Raw genomic sequence first — 11,537 nt, 5'->3', positions numbered from 1 at the left:
CAGTATCGAAAGTTGGCTGGTTTTGTGAAGTTGAGATTTTGGCCTTCTGAAGTGCTTATCTGACTGAAAGAAGCATTTCAGTGAAACCAGTATCAAAAGTTGAGTCGTTTGGTGAGGTTGGGATTTTGGCATTCTGAAGTGCTTATCTCACTGAAATAAGCACTGCAGTGAGCCCAGCATCGAAAGTTGAGTGGTTTGGTGATGTTGAGATTTGGGTCTTCTGAAGTGCTTATCTCACTGAAATAAGCACTTCAGTGCACCCAGCATCGAAAGTTGAGTGGTTTTGAGATGTTGAGATTTTGTTCTTCTGAAGTGCTTATCTCACTGAAATAAGCACTTCAGTGATCCCAGCATCGAAAGTTGAGTGGTTTGGTGAAGTTAAGATTTTAGTCTTCTGAAGTGCATATCTCACTGAAATAAGCATTTGTGTAAATCCTGGATCGAAAGTTGGGTGGTTTGGTGAAGTTGAGATTTTGGCCTTCTGATGTGCTTATCTGACTGAAAGAAGCATTTCAGTGAAATCAGCATCAAAAGTTGAGTCGATTAGTGATGTTTAGATTTTGGCCTTCTGAAGTGCTTATCTCAATGAAATAAGCACTTCAGTGAACCCATAATCGAAATTTGAGTGGTTTTGTGATGTTGAGATTTTGGTCTTCTGAAGTGCTTATCTCACTGAAATAAGCACTTTAGTGAACCCAGCATCGAAAGTTGAGTGGTTTTGAGATGTTTAGATTTTGATCTTCTGAAGTGCTTATCTCACTGAAATAAGCACTTCAGTGAACCCAGCATTGAAAGTTGGGTGGTTTGGTGAAGTTTAGATTTTGGTCTTCTGAAGTGCATATTTCACTGAAATAAGCATTTGGGTAAATCCAGTATCGAAAGTTGGCTGGTTTTGTGAAGTTGAGATTTTGGCCTTCTGAATTGCTTATCTGACTGAAAGAAGCATTTCAGTGAGAACAGTATCAAAAGTTGAGTCGTTTGGTGAGGTTGGGATTTTGGCATTCTGATGTGCTTATCTCACTGAAATAAGCACTGCAGTGAGCCCAGCATCGAAAGTTGAGTGGTTTTGTGAAGTTCAGTTTTTGCTCTTCTGAAGTGCTTATCACACTGAAATAAGCACTTCAGTGATCCCAGCATCGAAAGTTGAGTGGTTTGGTGAAGTTTAGATTTTTGTCTTCTGAAGTGCTTATCTCACTGAAATTAGCCTTTGGGTATATCCTGGATCGAAAGTTGGGTGGTTTGGTGAAGTTGAGATTTTGGTCTTCTGAAGTGCTTATCTCACTGAAATAAGCACTTCATGTGAACCCAGCATCGAAATTTGAGTGGTTTGGTGATGTTGAGATTTTGGTCTTCTGAAGTGCTTATCTCACTGAAATAAGCACTTCAGTGAACCCAGCATTGAAAGTTGGGTGGTTTGGTGAAGTTTAGATTGTGGTCTTCTGAAGTGCTTATCTCACTGAAATAAGCACTTCAGTGAACCCAGCATTGAAAGTTGAGTGGTTTGGTGAAGTTTAGATTTTGGTCTTCTGAAGTGCTTATCTCACTGAAATAAGCACTTCAGTGAACCCAGCATTGAAAGTTTGGTGGTTTGGTGAAGTTTAGATTTTGTTCTTCTGAAGTGCTTATATGACTGAAAGAAGCATTTCAGTGAACCCAGCATCGAAAGTTGGGTGGTTTGGTGAAGTTTAGATTTTGGTCTTCTGAAGTGCTTATCTCACTGAAATAAGCACTTCAGTGAACCCAGCATTGAAAGTTTGGTGGTTTGGTGAAGTTTAGATTTTGTTCTTCTGAAGTGCTTATATGACTGAAAGAAGCATTTCAGTGAACCCAGCATCGAAAGTTGGGTGGTTTGGTGAAGTTTAGATTTTGGTCTTCTGAAGTGCTTATCTCACTGAAATAAGCACTTCAGTGATCCCAGCATCGAAAGTTGATTGGTTTGGTGAAGTTAAGATTTTAGTCTTCTGAAGTGCTTATCTCACTGAAATAAGCATTTGTGTAAATCCTGGAACGAAAGTTGGGTGGTTTGGTGAAGTTGAGATTTTGGCCTTCTGATGTGCTTATCTGACTGAAAGAAGCATTTCAGTGAAATAAGTATCAAAAGTTGAGTCGTTTAGTGATGTTTAGATTTTGGCCTTCTGAAGTGCTTATCTCACTGAAATAAGCAATTCAGTTGAACCAGCATCAAAAGTTGAGTCGTTTGGTGAGGTTGGGATTTTGGCATTCTGAAGTGCTTATCTCACTGAAATAAGCACTTCAGTGAACCCAGCATCGAAAGTTGAGTGGTTTGGTGATGTTGAGATTTGGGTCTTCTGAAGTGCTTATCTCACTGAAATAAGCACTTCAGTGCACCCAGCATCGAAAGTTGAGTGGTTTTGAGATGTTGAGATTTTGTTCTTCTGAAGTGCTTATCTCACTGAAATAAGCACTTCAGTGAACCCAGCATCGAAAGTTGAGTGGTTTTGAGATGTTTAGATTTTGATCTTCTGAAGTGCTTATCTCACTGAAATAAGCACTTCAGTGAACCCAGCATTGAAAGTTGGGTGTTTTGGTGAAGTTTAGATTTTGGTCTTCTGAAGTGCTTATTTCACTGAAATAAGCATTTGGGTAAATCCAGTATCGAAAGTTGGCTGGTTTTATGAAGTTGAGATTTTGGCCTTCTGAATTGCTTATCTGACTGAAAGAAGCATTTCAGTGAGAACAGTATCAAAAGTTGAGTCGTTTGGTGAGGTTGGGATTTTGGCATTCTGAAGTGCTTATCTCACTGAAATAAGCACTGCAGTGAGCCCAGCATCGAAAGTTGAGTGGTTTTGTGAAGTTTAGATTTTTGTCTTCTGAAGTGCTTATCTCACTGAAATTAGCCTTTGGGTATATCCTGGATCGAAAGTTGGGTGGTTTGGTGAAGTTGAGATTTTGGTCTTCTGAAGTGCTTATCTCACTGAAATAAGCACTTCATGTGAACCCAGCATCGAAATTTGAGTGGTTTGGTGATGTTGAGATTTTGGTCTTCTGAAGTGCTTATCTCACTGAAATAAGCACTTCAGTGAACCCAGCATTGAAAGTTGGGTGGTTTGGTGAAGTTTAGATTTTGGTCTTCTGAAGTGCTTATCTCACTGAAATAAGCACTTCAGTGAACCCAGCATTGAAAGTTGGGTGGTTTGGTGAAGTTTAGATTTTGGTCTTCTGAAGTGCTTATCTCACTGAAATAAGCACTTCAGTGAACCCAGCATTGAAAGTTTGGTGGTTTGGTGAAGTTTAGATTTTGTTCTTCTGAAGTGCTTATATGACTGAAAGAAGCATTTCAGTGAACCCAGCATCGAAATTTGAGTGGTTTGGTGAAGTTGAGATTTTGGCCTTCTGATGTGCTTATCTGACTGAAAGAAGCATTTCAGTGAAATAAGTATCAAAAGTTGAGTCGTTTAGTGATGTTTAGATTTTGGCCTTCTGAAGTGCTTATCTCACTGAAATAAGCAATTCAGTTGAACCAGCATCAAAAGTTGAGTCGTTTGGTGAGGTTGGGATTTTGGCATTCTGAAGTGCTTATCTCACTGAAATAAGCACTTCAGTGAACCCAGCATCGAAAGTTGAGTGGTTTGGTGATGTTGAGATTTGGGTCTTCTGAAGTGCTTATCTCACTGAAATAAGCACTTCAGTGCACCCAGCATCGAAAGTTGAGTGGTTTTGAGATGTTGAGATTTTGTTCTTCTGAGGTGCTTATCTCACTGAAATAAGCACTTCAGTGATCCCAGCATCGAAAGTTGAGTGGTTTGGTGAAGTTAAGATTTTAGTCTTCTGAAGTGCATATCTCACTGAAATAAGCATTTGTGTAAATCCTGGATCGAAAATTGGGTGGTTTGGTGAAGTTGAGATTTTGGCCTTCTGATGTGCTTATCTGACTGAAAGAAGCATTTCAGTGAAATCAGCATCAAAAGTTGAGTCGATTAGTGATGTTTAGATTTTGGCCTTCTGAAGTGCTTATCTCACTGAAATAAGCAATTCAGTGGAACCAGCATCAAAAGTTGAGTCGTTTGGTGAGGTTGGGATTTTGGCGAAGTGAAGTGCTTATCTCAATGAAATAAGCACTTCAGTGAACCCAGCATCGAAATTTGAGTGGTTTTGTGATGTTGAGATTTTGGTCTTCTGAAGTGCTTATCTCACTGAAATAAGCACTGCAGTGAACCCAGCATTGAAATTTGGGTGGTTTGGTGAAGATTAGATTTTGGTCTTCTGAAGTGCTTATCTCACTGAAATAAGCACTTCAGTGAACCCAGCATCGAAAGTTGAGTGGTTTTGAGATGTTTAGATTTTGATCTTCTGAAGTGCTTATCTCACTGAAATAAGCACTTCAGTGAACCCAGCATTGAAAGTTGGGTGTTTTGGTGAAGTTTAGATTTTGGTCTTCTGAAGTGCTTATTTCACTGACATAAGCATTTGGGTAAATCCAGTATCGAAAGTTGGCTGGTTTTATGAAGTTGAGATTTTGGCCTTCTGAATTGCTTATCAGACTGAAAGAAGCATTTCAGTGAGAACAGTATCAAAAGTTGAGTCGTTTGGTGAGGTTGGGATTTTGGCATTCTGAAGTGCTTATCTCACTGAAATAAGCACTGCAGTGAGCCCAGCATCGAAAGTTGAGTGGTTTTGTGAAGTTGAGTTTTTGCTCTTCTGAAGTGCTTATCTCACTGAAATAAGCACTTCAGTGATCCCAGCATCGAAAGTTGAGTGGTTTGGTGAAGTTTAGATTTTTGTCTTCTGAAGTGCTTATCTCACTGAAATTAGCCTTTGGGTATATCCTGGATCGAAAGTTGGGTGGTTTGGTGAAGTTGAGATTTTGGTCTTCTGAAGTGCTTATCTCCCTGAAATAAGCACTTCATGTGAACCCAGCATCGAAATTTGAGTGGTTTGGTGATGTTGAGATTTTGGTCTTCTGAAGTGCTTATCTCACTGAAATAAGCACTGCAGTGAACCCAGCATTGAAATTTGGGTGGTTTGGTGAAGATTAGATTTTGGTCTTCTGAAGTGCTTATCTCACTGAAATAAGCACTTTAGTGAACCCAGCATCGAAAGTTGAGTGGTTTTGAGATGTTTAGATTTTGATCTTCTGAAGTGCTTATCTCACTGAAATAAGCACTTCAGTGAACCCAGCATTGAAAGTTGGGTGGTTTGGTGAAGTTTAGATTTTGGTCTTCTGAAGTGCATATTTCACTGAAATAAGCATTTGGGTAAATCCAGTATCGAAAGTTGGCTGGTTTTGTGAAGTTGAGATTTTGGCCTTCTGAATTGCTTATCTGACTGAAAGAAGCATTTCAGTGAGAACAGTATCAAAAGTTGAGTCGTTTGGTGAGGTTGGGATTTTGGCATTCTGATGTGCTTATCTCACTGAAATAAGCACTGCAGTGAGCCCAGCATCGAAAGTTGAGTGGTTTTGTGAAGTTCAGTTTTTGCTCTTCTGAAGTGCTTATCACACTGAAATAAGCACTTCAGTGATCCCAGCATCGAAAGTTGAGTGGTTTGGTGAAGTTTAGATTTTTGTCTTCTGAAGTGCTTATCTCACTGAAATTAGCCTTTGGGTATATCCTGGATCGAAAGTTGGGTGGTTTGGTGAAGTTGAGATTTTGGTCTTCTGAAGTGCTTATCTCACTGAAATAAGCACTTCATGTGAACCCAGCATCGAAATTTGAGTGGTTTGGTGATGTTGAGATTTTGGTCTTCTGAAGTGCTTATCTCACTGAAATAAGCACTTCAGTGAACCCAGCATTGAAAGTTGGGTGGTTTGGTGAAGTTTAGATTGTGGTCTTCTGAAGTGCTTATCTCACTGAAATAAGCACTTCAGTGAACCCAGCATTGAAAGTTGAGTGGTTTGGTGAAGTTTAGATTTTGGTCTTCTGAAGTGCTTATCTCACTGAAATAAGCACTTCAGTGAACCCAGCATTGAAAGTTTGGTGGTTTGGTGAAGTTTAGATTTTGTTCTTCTGAAGTGCTTATATGACTGAAAGAAGCATTTCAGTGAACCCAGCATCGAAAGTTGGGTGGTTTGGTGAAGTTTAGATTTTGGTCTTCTGAAGTGCTTATCTCACTGAAATAAGCACTTCAGTGAACCCAGCATTGAAAGTTTGGTGGTTTGGTGAAGTTTAGATTTTGTTCTTCTGAAGTGCTTATATGACTGAAAGAAGCATTTCAGTGAACCCAGCATCGAAAGTTGGGTGGTTTGGTGAAGTTTAGATTTTGGTCTTCTGAAGTGCTTATCTCACTGAAATAAGCACTTCAGTGATCCCAGCATCGAAAGTTGATTGGTTTGGTGAAGTTAAGATTTTAGTCTTCTGAAGTGCTTATCTCACTGAAATAAGCATTTGTGTAAATCCTGGAACGAAAGTTGGGTGGTTTGGTGAAGTTGAGATTTTGGCCTTCTGATGTGCTTATCTGACTGAAAGAAGCATTTCAGTGAAATAAGTATCAAAAGTTGAGTCGTTTAGTGATGTTTAGATTTTGGGCTTCTGAAGTGCTTATCTCACTGAAATAAGCAATTCAGTTGAACCAGCATCAAAAGTTGAGTCGTTTGGTGAGGTTGGGATTTTGGCATTCTGAAGTGCTTATCTCACTGAAATAAGCACTTCAGTGAACCCAGCATCGAAAGTTGAGTGGTTTGGTGATGTTGAGATTTGGGTCTTCTGAAGTGCTTATCTCACTGAAATAAGCACTTCAGTGCACCCAGCATCGAAAGTTGAGTGGTTTTGAGATGTTGAGATTTTGTTCTTCTGAATTGCTTATCTCACTGAAATAAGCACTTCAGTGAACCCAGCATCGAAAGTTGAGTGGTTTTGAGATGTTTAGATTTTGATCTTCTGAAGTGCTTATCTCACTGAAATAAGCACTTCAGTGAACCCAGCATTGAAAGTTGGGTGTTTTGGTGAAGTTTAGATTTTGGTCTTCTGAAGTGCTTATTTCACTGAAATAAGCATTTGGGTAAATCCAGTATCGAAAGTTGGCTGGTTTTATGAAGTTGAGATTTTGGCCTTCTGAATTGCTTATCTGACTGAAAGAAGCATTTCAGTGAGAACAGTATCAAAAGTTGAGTCGTTTGGTGAGGTTGGGATTTTGGCATTCTGAAGTGCTTATCTCACTGAAATAAGCACTGCAGTGAGCCCAGCATCGAAAGTTGAGTGGTTTTGTGAAGTTTAGATTTTTGTCTTCTGAAGTGCTTATCTCACTGAAATTAGCCTTTGGGTATATCCTGGATCGAAAGTTGGGTGGTTTGGTGAAGTTGAGATTTTGGTCTTCTGAAGTGCTTATCTCACTGAAATAAGCACTTCATGTGAACCCAGCATCGAAATTTGAGTGGTTTGGTGATGTTGAGATTTTGGTCTTCTGAAGTGCTTATCTCACTGAAATAAGCACTTCAGTGAACCCAGCATTGAAAGTTGGGTGGTTTGGTGAAGTTTAGATTTTGGTCTTCTGAAGTGCTTATCTCACTGAAATAAGCACTTCAGTGAACCCAGCATTGAAAGTTGGGTGGTTTGGTGAAGTTTAGATTTTGGTCTTCTGAAGTGCTTATCTCACTGAAATAAGCACTTCAGTGAACCCAGCATTGAAAGTTTGGTGGTTTGGTGAAGTTTAGATTTTGTTCTTCTGAAGTGCTTATATGACTGAAAGAAGCATTTCAGTGAACCCAGCATCGAAATTTGAGTGGTTTGGTGAAGTTGAGATTTTGGCCTTCTGATGTGCTTATCTGACTGAAAGAAGCATTTCAGTGAAATAAGTATCAAAAGTTGAGTCGTTTAGTGATGTTTAGATTTTGGCCTTCTGAAGTGCTTATCTCACTGAAATAAGCAATTCAGTTGAACCAGCATCAAAAGTTGAGTCGTTTGGTGAGGTTGGGATTTTGGCATTCTGAAGTGCTTATCTCACTGAAATAAGCACTTCAGTGAACCCAGCATCGAAAGTTGAGTGGTTTGGTGATGTTGAGATTTGGGTCTTCTGAAGTGCTTATCTCACTGAAATAAGCACTTCAGTGCACCCAGCATCGAAAGTTGAGTGGTTTTGAGATGTTGAGATTTTGTTCTTCTGAAGTGCTTATCTCACTGAAATAAGCACTTCAGTGATCCCAGCATCGAAAGTTGAGTGGTTTGGTGAAGTTAAGATTTTAGTCTTCTGAAGTGCATATCTCACTGAAATAAGCATTTGTGTAAATCCTGGATCGAAAATTGGGTGGTTTGGTGAAGTTGAGATTTTGGCCTTCTGATGTGCTTATCTGACTGAAAGAAGCATTTCAGTGAAATCAGCATCAAAAGTTGAGTCGATTAGTGATGTTTAGATTTTGGCCTTCTGAAGTGCTTATCTCACTGAAATAAGCAATTCAGTGGAACCAGCATCAAAAGTTGAGTCGTTTGGTGAGGTTGGGATTTTGGCGAAGTGAAGTGCTTATCTCAATGAAATAAGCACTTCAGTGAACCCATAATCGAAATTTGAGTGGTTTTGTGATGTTGAGATTTTGGTCTTCTGAAGTGCTTATCTCACTGAAATAAGCACTGCAGTGAACCCAGCATTGAAATTTGGGTGGTTTGGTGAAGATTAGATTTTGGTCTTCTGAAGTGCTTATCTCACTGAAATAAGCACTTCAGTGAACCCAGCATCGAAAGTTGAGTGGTTTTGAGATGTTTAGATTTTGATCTTCTGAAGTGCTTATCTCACTGAAATAAGCACTTCAGTGAACCCAGCATTGAAAGTTGGGTGTTTTGGTGAAGTTTAGATTTTGGTCTTCTGAAGTGCTTATTTCACTGACATAAGCATTTGGGTAAATCCAGTATCGAAAGTTGGCTGGTTTTATGAAGTTGAGATTTTGGCCTTCTGAATTGCTTATCAGACTGAAAGAAGCATTTCAGTGAGAACAGTATCAAAAGTTGAGTCGTTTGGTGAGGTTGGGATTTTGGCATTCTGAAGTGCTTATCTCACTGAAATAAGCACTGCAGTGAGCCCAGCATCGAAAGTTGAGTGGTTTTGTGAAGTTGAGTTTTTGCTCTTCTGAAGTGCTTATCTCACTGAAATAAGCACTTCAGTGATCCCAGCATCGAAAGTTGAGTGGTTTGGTGAAGTTTAGATTTTTGTCTTCTGAAGTGCTTATCTCACTGAAATTAGCCTTTGGGTATATCCTGGATCGAAAGTTGGGTGGTTTGGTGAAGTTGAGATTTTGGTCTTCTGAAGTGCTTATCTCACTGAAATAAGCACTTCATGTGAACCCAGCATCGAAATTTGAGTGGTTTGGTGATGTTGAGATTTTGGTCTTCTGAAGTGCTTATCTCACTGAAATAAGCACTGCAGTGAACCCAGCATTGAAATTTGGGTGGTTTGGTGAAGATTAGATTTTGGTCTTCTGAAGTGCTTATCTCACTGAAATAAGCACTTCAGTGAACCCAGCATCGAAAGTTGAGTGGTTTTGAGATGTTTAGATTTTGATCTTCTGAAGTGCTTATCTCACTGAAATAAGCACTTCAGTGAACCCAGCATTGAAAGTTGGGTGTTTTGGTGAAGTTTAGATTTTGGTCTTCTGAAGTGCTTATCTCACTGAAATAAGCACTTCAGTGAACCCAGCATTGAAAGTTGGGTGGTTTGGTGAAGTTTAGATTTTGGTCTTCTGAAGTGCTTATCTCACTGAAATAAGCACTTTAGTGAACCCAGCATTGAAAGTTGGGTGGTTTGGTGAAGTTTAGATTTTGGTCTTCTGAAGTACTTATCTCACTGAAATAAGCACTTCAGTGAACCCAGCATTGAAAGTTGGGTGGTTTGGTGAAGTTTAGATTTTGGTCTTCTGAAGTACTTATCTCACTGAAATAAGCACTTCAGTGAACACAGCATCGAAAGTTGAGTGGTATTGAGATGTTTAGATTTTGATCTTCTGAAGTGCTTATCTCACTGAAATTAGCACTTCAGTGAACCCAGCATTGAAAGTTGGGTGTTTTGGTGAAGTTTAGATTTTGGTCTTCTGAAGTGCTTATCTCACTGCAATAAGCACTTCAGTGAACCCAGCATTGAAAGTTGGGTGGTTTGGTGAAGTTTAGATTTTGGTCTTCTGAAGTGCTTATCTCACTGAAATAAGCATTTGGGTAAATCCAGTATCGAAAGTTGGCTGGATTTGTGAAGTTGACATTTTGGCCTTCTGAAGTGCTTATCTCACAGAAATAATCACTTCAGTGATCCCAGCATCGAAAGTTGAGTGGTTTGGTGAAGTTTAGATTTTTGTCTTCTGAAGTGCTTATCTCACTGAAATTAGCCTTTGGGTAGATCCTGGATCGAAAGTTGGGTGGTTTGGTGAAGTTGAGATTTTGGCCTTCCGATGTGAATATCTGACTGAAAGAAGCATTTCAGTGAAATCAGCATCAAAAGTTGAGTCGTTTAGTGAAGTTTAGATTTTGGCCTTCTGAAGTGCTTATCTCACTGAAATAAGCAATTCAGTGGAACCAGGATCAAAAGTTGAGTCGCTTGGTGAGGTTGGGATTTTGTCGTATTGAAGTACTTATCTCACTGAAATAAGCACTTCAGTGAACCCAGCATTGAAAGTTGGGTGGTTTGGTGAAGTTGAGATTTTGGTCTTCTGAAGTGCTTATCTCACTGAAATAAGCACTTCAGTGAACCCAGCATCGAAATTTGAGTGGTTTGGTGATGTTGAGATTTTGGTCTTCTGAAGTGCTTATCTCACTGAAATAAGCACTTCAGTGAACCCAGCATCGAAAGTTGAGTGGTTTTGAGATGTTGTGATTTTGTTCTTCTGAAGTGCTTATCTCACTGAAATAAGCACTTCAGTGATCCCAGCATCGAAAGTTGAGTGGTTTGGTGAAGTTAAGATTTTAGTCTTCTGAAGTGCTTATCAAACTGAAATAAGCATTTGTGTAAATCCTGGATCGAAAGTTGGGTGGTTTGGTGAAGTTGAGATTTTGGCCTTCTGATGTGCTTATCTGACTGAAAGAAGCATTTCAGTGAAATCAGCATCAAAAGTTGAGTCGATTAGTGATGTTTAGATTTTGGCCTTCTGAAGTGCTTATCTCACTGAAATAAGCAATTCAGTGGAACCAGCATCAAAAGTTGAGTCGTTTGGTGAGGTTGGGATTTTGGCGAAGTGAAGTGCTTATCTCAATGAAATAAGCACTTCAGTGAACCCAGCAACAAAATTTGAGTGGTTTTGTGATGTTGAGATTTTGGTCTTCTGAAGTGCTTATCTCACTGAAATAAGCACTTCAGTGAACCCAGCATTGAAAGTTGGGTGGTTTGGTGAAGTTTAGATTTTGGTCTTCTGAAGTGCTTATCTCACTGAAATAAGCACTTCAGTGAACACAGAATCGAAAGTTGAGTGGTTTTGAGATGTTTAGATTTTGATCTTCTGAAGTGCTTATCTCACTGAAATTAGCACTTCAGTGAACGCAGCATTGAAAGTTGGGTGTTTTGGTGAAGTTTAGATTTTGGTCTTCTGAAGTGCTTATCTCACTGCAATAAGCACTTCAGTGAGCCCAGCATTGAAAGTTGGGTGGTTTGGTGAAGTTTAGATTTTGGTCTTC

This window comes from Stegostoma tigrinum, unplaced genomic scaffold (assembly GCF_030684315.1).
Source record: "Stegostoma tigrinum isolate sSteTig4 unplaced genomic scaffold, sSteTig4.hap1 scaffold_101, whole genome shotgun sequence".
Taxonomy (NCBI): domain Eukaryota; kingdom Metazoa; phylum Chordata; class Chondrichthyes; order Orectolobiformes; family Stegostomatidae; genus Stegostoma; species Stegostoma tigrinum.
This window is presented reverse-complemented; position numbering follows the sequence as displayed.